This window comes from Channa argus, unplaced genomic scaffold, assembly GCF_033026475.1.
Source record: "Channa argus isolate prfri unplaced genomic scaffold, Channa argus male v1.0 Contig011, whole genome shotgun sequence".
NCBI classification, from domain to species: domain Eukaryota; kingdom Metazoa; phylum Chordata; class Actinopteri; order Anabantiformes; family Channidae; genus Channa; species Channa argus.
This window is the reverse complement of record NW_027125230.1, coordinates 612,797-626,640: the sequence shown is the minus strand read 5'-3', so window position 1 is coordinate 626,640 and position 13,844 is coordinate 612,797. Positions and strand designations below refer to the sequence as shown.

The following is a 13,844-nucleotide window of genomic DNA, read 5'->3' as shown; positions in this document are numbered from 1 at the left end:
TTTTCATCAAATTTTGTTCTTTCATTGCTGTTTTGCTACTTTATTGGTTTGTCAACCATCGTGCTTCATTACTAGTAGACCATGTTATGGTCCTGGCCATATGTGTTGTTTTTATTTTGTTGTTCTTATAGGTGCCCTGCCTGATTGGCCGGATTTGGGGGAAGTACAGGAAGCTGATTGGTCCATCCTACACTTCCTGGAGTTTTAAAAGTACGGTTCCCAACAGCTAGCGAGGCTCTTTCTGGCAGCAGCACCTGTTTGCTGTTCTTGCTTTCCAAACCTTATTTAGCATTTTTGAATTGTTAGGTTTTGTGCCGTGGTTTTGTTTATAAATTGTATATTTTGTAAATAGTATTAAATTTGTAGGGGTGAACTGCCATTTTCTTTGGACTGTTTTCACATTAGGGAGTTAGGGTTAGCGACTGTCTTTTGGTTTGTTTATTTCTATCAGGCTAGCTAGCACTTTCTGTGGGAAATGGCTTATTTTGTTTATTATGTTGGCCTTGGTTCGCCCTGAGTTGTAGTGTCATGTTTTGTTTGACACTTTCTTTCGTTTAAAATAAATATCATTCTGTTGGAACATCTCGATCCTGGATTTTGGTTTGGGGATCGGAGAGGGAAAATGCTAATTTATCTTTGTATGTTTCACCCTGACCCTCTAGACAGGGGCGTAACAGACCAGTACAGTTATAGTACTTTGTACTTTGCCACATTTATCTTCTTCTTAGCAAGTGTCATGCATTCTGCTTCTCTAGCGTTTTTAAGAGCTGTTGATGATGTCAAATGCAGCTTACGGCCACACCGCTCTCTAAGCGCCCGATCCCGTCCGATCTCGGCAGCCAAATAGGGCCGGGCCTTGTTAGTACTTGGTAGGAAGACCTCCTGGGAATACCACGTGCTGTAAGCTTCTTTGCTTGGGTTTACGGGCAGCACAAGCTGGTGTTACTGCCTATTTATTCATAGAAATTGTTCTATATTTTCATCAAATTTTGTTCTTTCATTGCTGTTTTGCTACTTTATTGGTTTGCCAACCATCGTGCTTCATTACTAGTAGACCATGTTACGGTCCTGGCCATATGTGTTGTTTTTATTTTCTTGTTCTTATAAGTGCCCTGCCTGATTGGCCGGATTGGGGGGCAGTACAGGAAGCTGATTGGTCCATCCTACACTTCCTGGAGTTTTAAAAGTACGGTTCCCAACAGCTAGCGAGGCTCTTTCTGGCATCAGCACCTGTTTGCTGTTCTTGGTTTCCAAACCTTATTTAGCATTTTTGAATTGTTAGGTTTTGTGCCGTGGTTTTGTTTATAAATTGTATATTTTGTAAATAGTATTAAATCTGTAGGGGTGGACTGCCATTTTCTTTGGACTGTTTTCACATTAGGGAGTTAGGGTTAGCGACTGTCTTTTGGTTTGTTTATTTCTATCAGGCTAGCTAGCACTTTCTGTGGGAAATGGCTTATTTTGTTTATTATGTAGGCCTTGGTTCGCCCTGAGTTGTAGTGTCATGTTTTGTTTGACACTTTCTTTCGTTTAAAATAAATATCATTCTGTTGGAACATCTCGATCCTGGATTTTGGTTTGGGGATGGGAGAGGGAACATGCTAATTTATCTTTGTATGTTGCACCCTGACCCCCTAGACAGGGGCGTAACAGACCAGTACAGTTATAGTACTTTGTACTTTGCCACATTTATCTTCTTCTTAGCAAGTGTCATGCATTCTGCTTCTCCAGCGTTTTTAAGAGCTGTTGATGATGTCAAATGCAGCTTACGGCCACACCGCTCTCTAAGCGCCCGATCTCGGCAGCCAAATAGAGCCGGGCCTGGTTAGTACTTGGTAGGAAGACCGCCTAGGAATACCAGGTGCTGTAAGCTTTTTTGCTTGGGTTTACGGGCAGCACAGCCTGGTGTTACTGCCGATTTATTCATAGAAATTGTTCTATATTTTCATGAAATTTTGTTCTTTCATTGCTGTTTTGCTACTTTATTGGTTTGTCAACCATCGTGCTTCTTTACTACTAGACCAGTACCGTTTTAGTACTTTGCCACATTTATCTTCTTCTTAGCAAGTGTCATGCATTCTGCTTCTCCAGCGTTTTTAAGAGCTGTTGATGATGTCAAATGCAGCTTACGGCCACACCGCTCTCTAAGCACCCGATCTCGTCCGATCTCGGCAGCCAAATAGAGCCGGGCCTGGTTAGTACTTGGTAGGAAGACCGCCTGGGAATACCAGGTGCTGTAAGCTTTTTTGCTTGGGTTTACGGGCAGCACAAGCTGGTGTTACTGCCTATTTATTCATAGAAATTGTTCTATATTTTCATCAAATTTTGTTCTTTCATTGCTGTTTTGCTACTTTATTGGTTTGCCAACCATCGTGCTTCATTACTAGTAGACCATGTTACGGTCCTGGCCATATGTGTTGTTTTTATTTTCTTGTTCTTATAGGTGCCCTGCCTGATTGGCCGGATTGGGGGGCAGTACAGGAAGCTGATTGGTCCATCCTACACTTCCTGGAGTTTTAAAAGTACGGTTCCCAACAGCTAGCGAGGCTCTTTCTGGCATCAGCACCTGTTTGCTGTTCTTGGTTTCCAAACCTTATTTAGCATTTTTGAATTGTTAGGTTTTGTGCCGTGATTTTGTTTATAAATTGTATATTTTGTAAATAGTATTAAATCTGTAGGGGTGAACTGCCATTTTCTTTGGACTGTTTTCACATTAGGGAGTTAGGGTTAGCGACTGTCTTTTGGTTTGTTTATTTCTATCAGGCTAGCTAGCACTTTCTGTGGGAAATGGCTTATTTTGTTTATTGTGTTGGCCTTGGTTCGCCCTGAGTTGTAGTGTCATGTTTTGTTTGACACTTTCTTTCGTTTAAAATAAATATCATTCTGTTGGAACATCTCGATCCTGGATTTTGGTTTGGGGATCGGAGAGGGAACATGCTAATTTATCTTTGTATGTTGCACCCTGACCCCCTAGACAGGGGCGTAACAGACCAGTACAGTTATAGTACTTTGTACTTTGCCACATTTATCTTCTTCCTAGCAAGTGTCATGCATTCTGCTTCTCCAGCGTTTTTAAGAGCTGTTGATGATGTCAAATGCAGCTTACGGCCAAACCGCTCTCTAAGCGCCCGATCTCGTCCGATCTCGGCAGCCAAATAGAGCCGGGCCTGGTTAGTACTTGGTAGGAAGACCGCCTGGGAATACCAGGTGCTGTAAGCTTTTTTGCTTGGGTTTACGGGCCGCACAAGCTGGTGTTACTGCCTATTTATTCATAGAAATTGTTCTATATTTTCATCAAATTTTGTTCTTTCATTGCTGTTTTGCTACTTTATTGGTTTGCCAACCATCGTGCTTCATTACTAGTAGACCATGTTACGGTCCTGGCCATATGTGTTGTTTTTATTTTCTTGTTCTTATAGGTGCCCTGCCTGATTGGCCGGATTGGGGGGCAGTACAGGAAGCTGATTGGTCCATCCTACACTTCCTGGAGTTTTAAAAGTACGGTTCCCAACAGCTAGCGAGGCTCTTTCTGGCAGCAGCACCTGTTTGCTGTTCTTGGTTTCCAAACCTTATTTAGCATTTTTGAATTGTTAGGTTTTGTGCCGTGGTTTTGTTTATAAATTGTATATTTTGTAAATAGTATTAAATCTGTAGGGGTGAACTGCCATTTTCTTTGGACTGTTTTCACATTAGGGAGTTAGGGTTAGCGAATGTCTTTTGGTTTGTTTATTTCTATCAGGCTAGCTAGCACTTTCTGTGGGAAATGGCTTATTTTGTTTATTATGTTGGCCTTGGTTCGCCCTGAGTTGTAGTGTCATGTTTTGTTTGACACTTTCTTTCGTTTAAAATAAATATCATTCTGTTGGAACATCTCGATCCTGGATTTTGGTTTGGGGATCGGAGAGGGAACATGCTAATTTATCTTTGTATGTTGCACCCTGACCCCCTAGACAAGGGCGTAACAGACCAGTACAGTTATAGTACTTTGTACTTTGCCACATTTATCTTCTTCTTAGCAAGTGTCATGCATTCTGCTTCTCTAGCGTTTTTAAGAGCTGTTGATGATGTCAAATGCAGCTTACGGCCACACCGCTCTCTAAGCGCCCGATCTCGTCCGATCTCGGCAGCCAAATAGAGCCGGGCCTGGTTAGTACTTGGTAGGAAGACCGCCTGGGAAAACCAGGTGCTGTAAGCTTTTTTGCTTGGGTTTACGGGCAGCACAAGCTGGTGTTACTGCCTATTTATTCATAGAAATTGTTCTATATTTTCATCAAATTTTGTTCTTTCATTGCTGTTTTGCTACTTTATTGGTTTGCCAACCATCGTGCTTCATTACTAGTAGACCATGTTACGGTCCTGGCCATATGTGTTGTTTTTATTTTCTTGTTCTTATAGGTGCCCTGCCTGATTGGCCGGATTGGGGGGCAGTACAGGAAGCTGATTGGTCCATCCTACACTTCCTGGAGTTTTAAAAGTACGGTTCCCAACAGCTAGCGAGGCTCTTTCTGGCATCAGCACCTGTTTGCTGTTCTTGGTTTCCAAACCTTATTTAGCATTTTTGAATTGTTAGGTTTTGTGCCGTGGTTTTGTTTATAAATTGTATATTTTGTAAATAGTATTAAATCTGTAGGGGTGAACTGCCATTTTCTTTGGACTGTTTTCACATTAGGGAGTTAGGGTTAGCGACTGTCTTTTGGTTTGTTTATTTCTATCAGGCTAGCTAGCACTTTCTGTGGGAAATGGCTTATTTTGTTTATTGTGTTGGCCTTGGTTCGCCCTGAGTTGTAGTGTCATGTTTTGTTTGACACTTTCTTTCGTTTAAAATAAATATCATTCTGTTGGAACATCTCGATCCTGGATTTTGGTTTGGGGATCGGAGAGGGAACATGCTAATTTATCTTTGTATGTTGCACCCTGACCCCCTAGACAGGGGCGTAACAGACCAGTACAGTTATAGTACTTTGTACTTTGCCACATTTATCTTCTTCTTAGCAAGTGTCATGCATTCTGCTTCTCCAGCGTTTTTAAGAGCTGTTGATGATGTCAAATGCAGCTTACGGCCAAACTGCTCTCTAAGCGCCCGATCCCGTCCGATCTCGGCAGCCAAATAGGGCTGGGCCTTGTTAGTACTTGGTAGGAAGACCGCCTGGGAATACCACGTGCTGTAAGCTTCTTTGCTTGGGTTTACGGGCAACACAAGCTCGTGTTACTGCCTATTTATTCATAGAAATTGTACTATATTTTCATCAAATTTTGTTCTTTCATTGCTGTTTTGCTACTTTATTGGTTTGCCAACCATCGTGCTTCATTACTAGTAGACCATGTTACGGTCCTGGCCATATGTGTAGTTTTTATTTTCTTGTTCTTATAGGTGCCCTGCCTGATTGGCCGGATTGGGGGGCAGTACAGGAAGCTGATGGGTCCATCCTACACTTCCTGGAGTTTTAAAAGTACGGTTCCCAACAGCTAGCGAGGCTCTTTCTGGCAGCAGCACCTGTTTGCTGTTCTTGGTTTCCAAACCTTATTTAGCATTTTTGAATTGTTAGGTTTTGTGCCGTGGTTTTGTTTATAAATTGTATATTTTGTAAATAGTATTAAATCTGTAGGGGTGAACTGCCATTTTCTTTGGACTGTTTTCACATTAGGGAGTTAGGGTTAGCGACTGTCTTTTGGTTTGTTTATTTCTATCAGGCTAGCTAGCACTTTCTGTGGGAAATGGCTTATTTTGTTTATTATGTTGGCCTTGGTTCGCCCTGAGTTGTAGTGTCATGTTTTGTTTGACACTTTCTTTCGTTTAAAATAAATATCATTCTGTTGGAACATCTCGATCCTGGATTTTGGTTTGGGGATCGGAGAGGGAACATGCTAATTTATCTTTGTATGTTGCACCCTGACCCCCTAGACAGGGGCGTAACAGACCAGTACAGTTATAGTACTTTGTACTTTGCCACATTTATCTTCTTCTTAGCAAGTGTCATGCATTCTGCTTCTCCAGCGTTTTTAAGAGCTGTTGATGATGTCAAATGCAGCTTACGGCCACACCGCTCTCTAAGCGCCCGATCTCGGCAGCCAAATAGAGCCGGGCCTGGTTAGTACTTGGTAGGAAGACCGCCTAGGAATACCAGGTGCTGTAAGCTTTTTTGCTTGGGTTTACGGGCAGCACAGCCTGGTGTTACTGCCGATTTATTCATAGAAATTGTTCTATATTTTCATGAAATTTTGTTCTTTCATTGCTGTTTTGCTACTTTATTGGTTTGTCAACCATCGTGCTTCTTTACTCCTAGACCAGTACCGTTTTAGTACTTTGCCACATTTATCTTCTTCTTAGCAAGTGTCATGCATTCTGCTTCTCCAGCGTTTTTAAGAGCTGTTGATGATGTCAAATGCAGCTTACGGCCACACCGCTCTCTAAGCGCCCGATCTCGTCCGATCTCGGCAGCCAAATAGAGCCGGGCCTGGTTAGTACTTGGTAGGAAGACCGCCTGGGAATACCAGGTGCTGTAAGCTTTTTTGCTTGGGTTTACGGGCCGCACAAGCTGGTGTTACTGCCTATTTATTCATAGAAATTGTTCTATATTTTCATCAAATTTTGTTCTTTCATTGCTGTTTTGCTACTTTATTGGTTTGCCAACCATCGTGCTTCATTACTAGTAGACCATGTTACGGTCCTGGCCATATGTGTTGTTTTTATTTTCTTGTTCTTATAGGTGCCCTGCCTGATTGGCCGGATTGGGGGGCAGTACAGGAAGCTGATTGGTCCATCCTACACTTCCTGGAGTTTTAAAAGTACGGTTCCCAACAGCTAGCGAGGCTCTTTCTGGCATCAGCACCTGTTTGCTGTTCTTGGTTTCCAAACCTTATTTAGCATTTTTGAATTGTTAGGTTTTGTGCCGTGGTTTTGTTTATAAATTGTATATTTTGTAAATAGTATTAAATCTGTAGGGGTGAACTGCCATTTTCTTTGGACTGTTTTCACATTAGGGAGTTAGGGTTAGCGACTGTCTTTTGGTTTGTTTATTTCTATCAGGCTAGCTAGCACTTTCTGTGGGAAATGGCTTATTTTGTTTATTATGTTGGCCTTGGTTCGCCCTGAGTTGTAGTGTCATGTTTTGTTTGACACTTTCTTTCGTTTAAAATAAATATCATTCTGTTGGAACATCTCGATCCTGGATTTTGGTTTGGGGATCGGAGAGGGAACATGCTAATTTATCTTTGTATGTTGCACCCTGACCCCCTAGACAAGGGCGTAACAGACCAGTACAGTTATAGTACTTTGTACTTTGCCACATTTATCTTCTTCTTAGCAAGTGTCATGCATTCTGCTTCTCTAGCGTTTTTAAGAGCTGTTGATGATGTCAAATGCAGCTTACGGCCACACCGCTCTCTAAGCGCCCGATCTCGTCCGATCTCGGCAGCCAAATAGGGCCGGGCCTGGTTAGTACTTGGTAGGAAGACCGCCTGGGAATACCAGGTGCTGTAAGCTTTTTTGCTTGGGTTTACGGGCAGCACAAGCTGGTGTTACTGCCTATTTATTCATAGAAATTGTTCTATATTTTCATCAAATTTTGTTCTTTCATTGCTGTTTTGCTACTTTATTGGTTTGCCAACCATCGTGCTTCATTACTAGTAGACCATGTTACGGTCCTGGCCATATGTGTTGTTTTTATTTTCTTGTTCTTATAGGTGCCCTGCCTGATTGGCCGGATTGGGGGGCAGTACAGGAAGCTGATTGGTCCATCCTACACTTCCTGGAGTTTTAAAAGTACGGTTCCCAACAGCTAGCGAGGCTCTTTCTGGCATCAGCACCTGTTTGCTGTTCTTGGTTTCCAAACCTTATTTAGCATTTTTGAATTGTTAGGTTTTGTGCCGTGGTTTTGTTTATAAATTGTATATTTTGTAAATAGTATTAAATCTGTAGGGGTGAACTGCCATTTTCTTTGGACTGTTTTCACATTAGGGAGTTAGGGTTAGCGACTGTCTTTTGGTTTGTTTATTTCTATCAGGCTAGCTAGCACTTTCTGTGGGAAATGGCTTATTTTGTTTATTATGTTGGCCTTGGTTCGCCCTGAGTTGTAGTGTCATGTTTTGTTTGACACTTTCTTTCGTTTAAAATAAATATCATTCTGTTGGAACATCTCGACCCTGGATTTTGGTTTGGGGATCGGAGAGGGAACATGCTAATTTATCTTTGTATGTTGCACCCTGACCCCCTAGACAGGGGCGTAACAGACCAGTACAGTTATAGTACTTTGTACTTTGCCACATTTATCTTCTTCTTAGCAAGTGTCATGCATTCTGCTTCTCTAGCGTTTTTAAGAGCTGTTGATGATGTCAAATGCAGCTTACGGCCACACCGCTCTCTAAGCGCCCGATCTCGTCCGATCTCGGCAGCCAAATAGAGCCGGGCCTGGTTAGTACTTGGTAGGAAGACCGCCTGGGAATACCAGGTGCTGTAAGCTTTTTTGCTTGGGTTTACGGGCAGCACAAGCTGGTGTTACTGCCTATTTATTCATAGAAATTGTTCTATATTTTCATCAAATTTTGTTCTCTCATTGCTGTTTTGCTACTTTATTGGTTTGTCAACCATCGTGCTTCATTACTAGTAGACCATGTTACGGTCCTGGCCATATGTGTTGTTTTTATTTTGTTGTTCTTATAGGTGCCCTGCCTGATTGGCCGGATTTGGGGGAAGTACAGGAAGCTGATTGGTCCATCCTACACTTCCTGGAGTTTTAAAAGTACGTTTCCCAACAGCTAGCGAGGCTCTTTCTGGCAGTAGCACCTGTTTGCTGTTCTTGCTTTCCAAACCTTATTTAGCATTTTTGAATTTTTAGGTTTTGTGCCGTGGTTTTGTTTATAAATTGTATATTTTGTAAATAGTATTAAATCTGTAGGGGTGAACTGCCATTTTCTTTGGACTGTTTTCACATTAGGGAGTTAGGGTTAGCGACTGTCTTTTGGTTTGTTTATTTCTATCAGGCTAGCTAGCACTTTCTGTGGGAAATGGCTTATTTTGTTTATTATGTTGGCCTTGGTTCGCCCTGAGTTGTAGTGTCATGTTTTGTTTGACACTTTCTTTCGTTTAAAATAAATATCATTCTGTTGGAACATCTCGATCCTGGATTTTGGTTTGGGGATCGGAGAGGGAACATGCTAATTTATCTTTGTATGTTGCACCCTGACCCCCTAGACAAGGGCGTAACAGACCAGTACAGTTATAGTACTTTGTACTTTGCCACATTTATCTTCTTCTTAGCAAGTGTCATGCATTCTGCTTCTCTAGCGTTTTTAAGAGCTGTTGATGATGTCAAATGCAGCTTACGGCCACACCGCTCTCTAAGCGCCCGATCTCGTCCGATCTCGGCAGCCAAATAGAGCCGGGCCTGGTTAGTACTTGGTAGGAAGACCGCCTGGGAATACCAGGTGCTGTAAGCTTTTTTGCTTGGGTTTACGGGCAGCACAAGCTGGTGTTACTGCCTATTTATTCATAGAAATTGTTCTATATTTTCATCAAATTTTGTTCTTTCATTGCTGTTTTGCTACTTTATTGGTTTGCCAACCATCGTGCTTCATTACTAGTAGACCATGTTACGGTCCTGGCCATATGTGTTGTTTTTATTTTCTTGTTCTTATAGGTGCCCTGCCTGATTGGCCGGATTGGGGGGCAGTACAGGAAGCTGATTGGTCCATCCTACACTTCCTGGAGTTTTAAAAGTACGGTTCCCAACAGCTAGCGAGGCTCTTTCTGGCATCAGCACCTGTTTGCTGTTCTTGGTTTCCAAACCTTATTTAGCATTTTTGAATTGTTAGGTTTTGTGCCGTGGTTTTGTTTATAAATTGTATATTTTGTAAATAGTATTAAATCTGTAGGGGTGAACTGCCATTTTCTTTGGACTGTTTTCACATTAGGGAGTTAGGGTTAGCGACTGTCTTTTGGTTTGTTTATTTCTATCAGGCTAGCTAGCACTTTCTGTGGGAAATGGCTTATTTTGTTTATTGTGTTGGCCTTGGTTCGCCCTGAGTTGTAGTGTCATGTTTTGTTTGACACTTTCTTTCGTTTAAAATAAATATCATTCTGTTGGAACATCTCGATCCTGGATTTTGGTTTGGGGATCGGAGAGGGAACATGCTAATTTATCTTTGTATGTTGCACCCTGACCCCCTAGACAGGGGCGTAACAGACCAGTACAGTTATAGTACTTTGTACTTTGCCACATTTATCTTCTTCTTAGCAAGTGTCATGCATTCTACTTCTCCAGCGTTTTTAAGAGCTGTTGATGATGTCAAATGCAGCTTACGGCCACACCGCTCTCTAAGCGCCCGATCTCGTCCGATCTCGGCAGCCAAATAGAGCCGGGCCTGGTTAGTACTTGGTAGGAAGACCGCCTGGGAATACCAGGTGCTGTAAGCTTTTTTGCTTGGGTTTACGGGCAGCACAAGCTGGTGTTACTGCCTATTTATTCATAGAAATTGTTCTATATTTTCATCAAATTTTGTTCTTTCATTGCTGTTTTGCTACTTTATTGGTTTGCCAACCATCGTGCTTCATTACTAGTAGACCATGTTACGGTCCTGGCCATATGTGTTGTTTTTATTTTCTTGTTCTTATAGGTGCCCTGCCTGATTGGCCGGATTGGGGGGCAGTACAGGAAGCTGATTGGTCCATCCTACACTTCCTGGAGTTTTAAAAGTACGGTTCCCAACAGCTAGCGAGGCTCTTTCTGGCAGCAGCACCTGTTTGCTGTTCTTGGTTTCCAAACCTTATTTAGCATTTTTGAATTGTTAGGTTTTGTGCCGTGGTTTTGTTTATAAATTGTATATTTTGTAAATAGTATTAAATCTGTAGGGGTGAACTGCCATTTTCTTTGGACTGTTTTCACATTAGGGAGTTAGGGTTAGCGACTGTCTTTTGGTTTGTTTATTTCTATCAGGCTAGCTAGCACTTTCTGTGGGAAATGGCTTATTTTGTTTATTATGTTTGCCTTGGTTCGCCCTGAGTTGTAGTGTCATGTTTTGTTTGACACTTTCTTTCGTTTAAAATAAATATCATTCTGTTGGAACATCTCGATCCTGGATTTTGGTTTGGGGATCGGAGAGGGAACATGCTAATTTATCTTTGTATGTTTCACCCTGACCCCCTAGACAGGGGCGTAACAGACCAGTACAGTTATAGTACTTTGTACTTTGCCACATTTATCTTCTTCTTAGCAAGTGTCATGCATTCTGCTTCTCTAGCGTTTTTAAGAGCTGTTGATGATGTCAAATGCAGCTTACGGCCACACCGCTCTCTAAGCGCCCGATTGGAGGAGGAAAGGGGAGTGGTCTTTCCGAATCAGTGTGCTTCAGGTAGAGACACGCATGTGAGCTGCTCCGCGTTTGTCGCGCATTTTTCGTTTTCATATTAGTGTTTTGCCTAGCCAGTATAGTGAGTTTGAGTTTGTTTTCAATATCTTTATGAAACCCCCCGGCGGAGTTTCTCCGTTCGGGGGCGCCTTTATTTATTGTGGTTTCCTAGTTTTTGAACTTTTTTGGGTTTTCGTTTTTGAGCGAGTTCTAATAGACTACTCGTAATGGAGAACGGCAGAGGCAGGCGAGAAGAAGAAGCCTGGTTTACAGTGGCGGGAAAAAGCGGAAGGAGGAGAATGGAAACGGAGAAAAATGGCGTCGGTGGGGAAAGCACATTGAGAGGGAACGAGCTGGAGCTGGCGGAGGAGACGAGGAAGTCGCTGAATAAAGGTGTCAAGCAGGTGGAGAAAAGGATGGAGATTGCAAAGGAGCGGCCTGGTCGGAGAATGGAGAATGACTGTGTGGCGGCGGATGAGAGACAACAGGGAGATCGGGTAAGCACGCGTTCGGTGCCGGGTGGAGTGACAGAGACGGGCAAAGAAATGCGGTATGATAGAGATTTGACTGTTTTGGCTGAGGTGGTGGGAGAGGAGAGAGTGAAGACAATGGAACTGCTGAGAGCAATGCGTGATGTGTGTGGAGGCATCGTGGCATTGCGGGAGACGGGGCCGAATAAATACGAGGTGACGGTCAAGAGCGAGGCTGGGAAAAAAAGACTCTTAGACGGATTTAAAGTGGGTAGAGCTGTGGTGATGGTTAAAACTTTAGCTATCGATGAATTGGTGGTGTCGTTTTTGAATCTGCCGGCCTATATTGCGGATGAGGACATTTTGGAAAAACTGGATGTGTGGGGGGTGAGAGCAATCTCTCCGATTAAAAGACGGTTATGGCCTGGGACTGATGTGGCGGATGGAACAAGATATGTTAAAGTTAAATTTAATGAAACTGTACAATCATTGCCATATTCCTCTAAATTTATGACGGCCACAGGGCCAGAATATTTTAGGGTTATCCATAATAATCAGGTTAAAGTGTGTAGGATGTGTCTACAGCCTGGACATATAGTTAGAGATTGCCCTGATTTTACATGCTTTAAGTGCAATAAACAGGGTCATTATGCACGTGAGTGTGATGCCTGGGCGCACAGGTGTGTTGCGTGCCATGCCCCAGCGGAGCAATGTAATTGCCGTAATGCAGGTGAAGGGGAAGGGGTGGTAAACCGGGACTCCATCTCTGATGATGAAAGGAGTAATGTCAGGCCTGCAGAGGAGCCAGCCCTGGGTAGCGAGACAGAGAGTGAGAATGAGCTTGGAGATGAGATGGTGTCACAGAGTGCTGACTTGTTGGTGCAAGAGGGCATAAGAAATGAGGGGGTCGATGAGTTGGGATCCAGTATGGATCATGTGCTGGCGGACTGGAGCGGGGATGCGGCGAGTCGCCCTGAAGGGGGCTGGCTAGACTCACCCCGGCCTGAGCCGAATGTGCCTCACTCGCAAAATGAAGTAGAATCCACCACTCGAATACCCACTTCTGATGTAGCCCCGCTGGCTCCCCAGGCTACTAGCGTGGACTCAGATTTGGAGATGGATGTCCAATGGGTAAAACAGGTTAGGAAGAGGGTACAGCAGGGTAAGCTAAGTGGAACTGAGGGAGGGTATAGAAATAAGGGTAAGAAATGTGCCAAAAAATGACAGGGCCGATTCTAGTTTTTTTGCTGGGAATGCTGCTTTTTTCTCAAAATTTGAATGGGCTTAAAAGCATTGAGAGAATTGAACAGGTTTGCGGGAAAATGCTGTGTGACATCCTGTGCGTCCAGGAATGCAGGTGGACCTCTGAGACAATAAAAAGCATAAAGTGCTTTTGGAGAGGGGATCTTTTTTATTCTCTATCCCCAGACAAAACTGCAGGGGTAGCAATCTTTGTGAAGCCTGGACTGTTTGAGAGTGTCGTGCAAATTGCTAAGGATGATCAGGGAAGGCTACTGGTGATCGATGTAATTGAACAAAGTAGGAGATATAGAATTGTGAACTTATATGGGCCAAATAGTGAAGGAGAGAGGAGGGTTTTTTTCAGGCGCTGTAAAAGATGGACAGATGATCGCTCGGTGGTGATAGGGGACTGGAATGTGACGCTGGCTAGGATAGATGTGGGTGCCAACAATAAATTTAAGAATGACACTAGCAGGTCGGCTGTGTTTGAATGGATGGAAGAGTGTGATTTGATGGATGCATGGAGAGTACTGAACCCCGGTACCCGTGCGTATTCGCGCAGGCAAGTGGTGTTGGGCAGGCTGAAACAATCTAGAATAGATTTGTGCTTGCTAGCGTCGGGTTTGGTTCCGGTTTTAAATAACTGCAAATATGAGTTTTGCACTTGGAGTGATCATGCCTCTCTGAGAGTGGATCTGGGGGAGGGCAGAGTTCGGAGGAATGGGGGCTTATGGTGCTTTAATTCAAGCCTCTTAGAGGATGGTTTTTTTAGAGCAAAAATGGAGTCTT

General features: G+C 43.1%; 1 non-coding gene and 11 pseudogenes across 1 annotated transcript; all 12 read left to right on the top strand.

Moving 5' to 3' along the window:
- Nucleotides 1-788: 788 nt before the first annotated feature.
- Nucleotides 789-907, top strand: LOC137111514 (5S ribosomal RNA; annotated as a pseudogene).
- An 857-nt stretch (nt 908-1,764) lies between these two features.
- LOC137111707 (5S ribosomal RNA) lies at nt 1,765-1,873 on the top strand (annotated as a pseudogene).
- Nucleotides 1,874-2,124: 251 nt separating this feature from the next.
- LOC137111823 (5S ribosomal RNA) lies at nt 2,125-2,243 on the top strand. Its single transcript, XR_010912342.1, has one exon. It is a non-coding gene; the product is annotated as a 5S ribosomal RNA (ribosomal RNA).
- Nucleotides 2,244-3,100: 857 nt separating this feature from the next.
- LOC137111985 (5S ribosomal RNA) lies at nt 3,101-3,219 on the top strand (annotated as a pseudogene).
- An 857-nt stretch (nt 3,220-4,076) lies between these two features.
- On the top strand, nt 4,077-4,195 carry LOC137112012 (5S ribosomal RNA; annotated as a pseudogene).
- An 857-nt stretch (nt 4,196-5,052) lies between these two features.
- Nucleotides 5,053-5,171, top strand: LOC137111599 (5S ribosomal RNA; annotated as a pseudogene).
- An 857-nt stretch (nt 5,172-6,028) lies between these two features.
- Nucleotides 6,029-6,137, top strand: LOC137111705 (5S ribosomal RNA; annotated as a pseudogene).
- A 251-nt stretch (nt 6,138-6,388) lies between these two features.
- Nucleotides 6,389-6,507, top strand: LOC137111886 (5S ribosomal RNA; annotated as a pseudogene).
- An 857-nt stretch (nt 6,508-7,364) lies between these two features.
- On the top strand, nt 7,365-7,483 carry LOC137112047 (5S ribosomal RNA; annotated as a pseudogene).
- An 857-nt stretch (nt 7,484-8,340) lies between these two features.
- LOC137111885 (5S ribosomal RNA) lies at nt 8,341-8,459 on the top strand (annotated as a pseudogene).
- An 857-nt stretch (nt 8,460-9,316) lies between these two features.
- On the top strand, nt 9,317-9,435 carry LOC137111884 (5S ribosomal RNA; annotated as a pseudogene).
- Nucleotides 9,436-10,292: 857 nt separating this feature from the next.
- Nucleotides 10,293-10,411, top strand: LOC137111883 (5S ribosomal RNA; annotated as a pseudogene).
- Nucleotides 10,412-13,844: the final 3,433 nt, after the last annotated feature.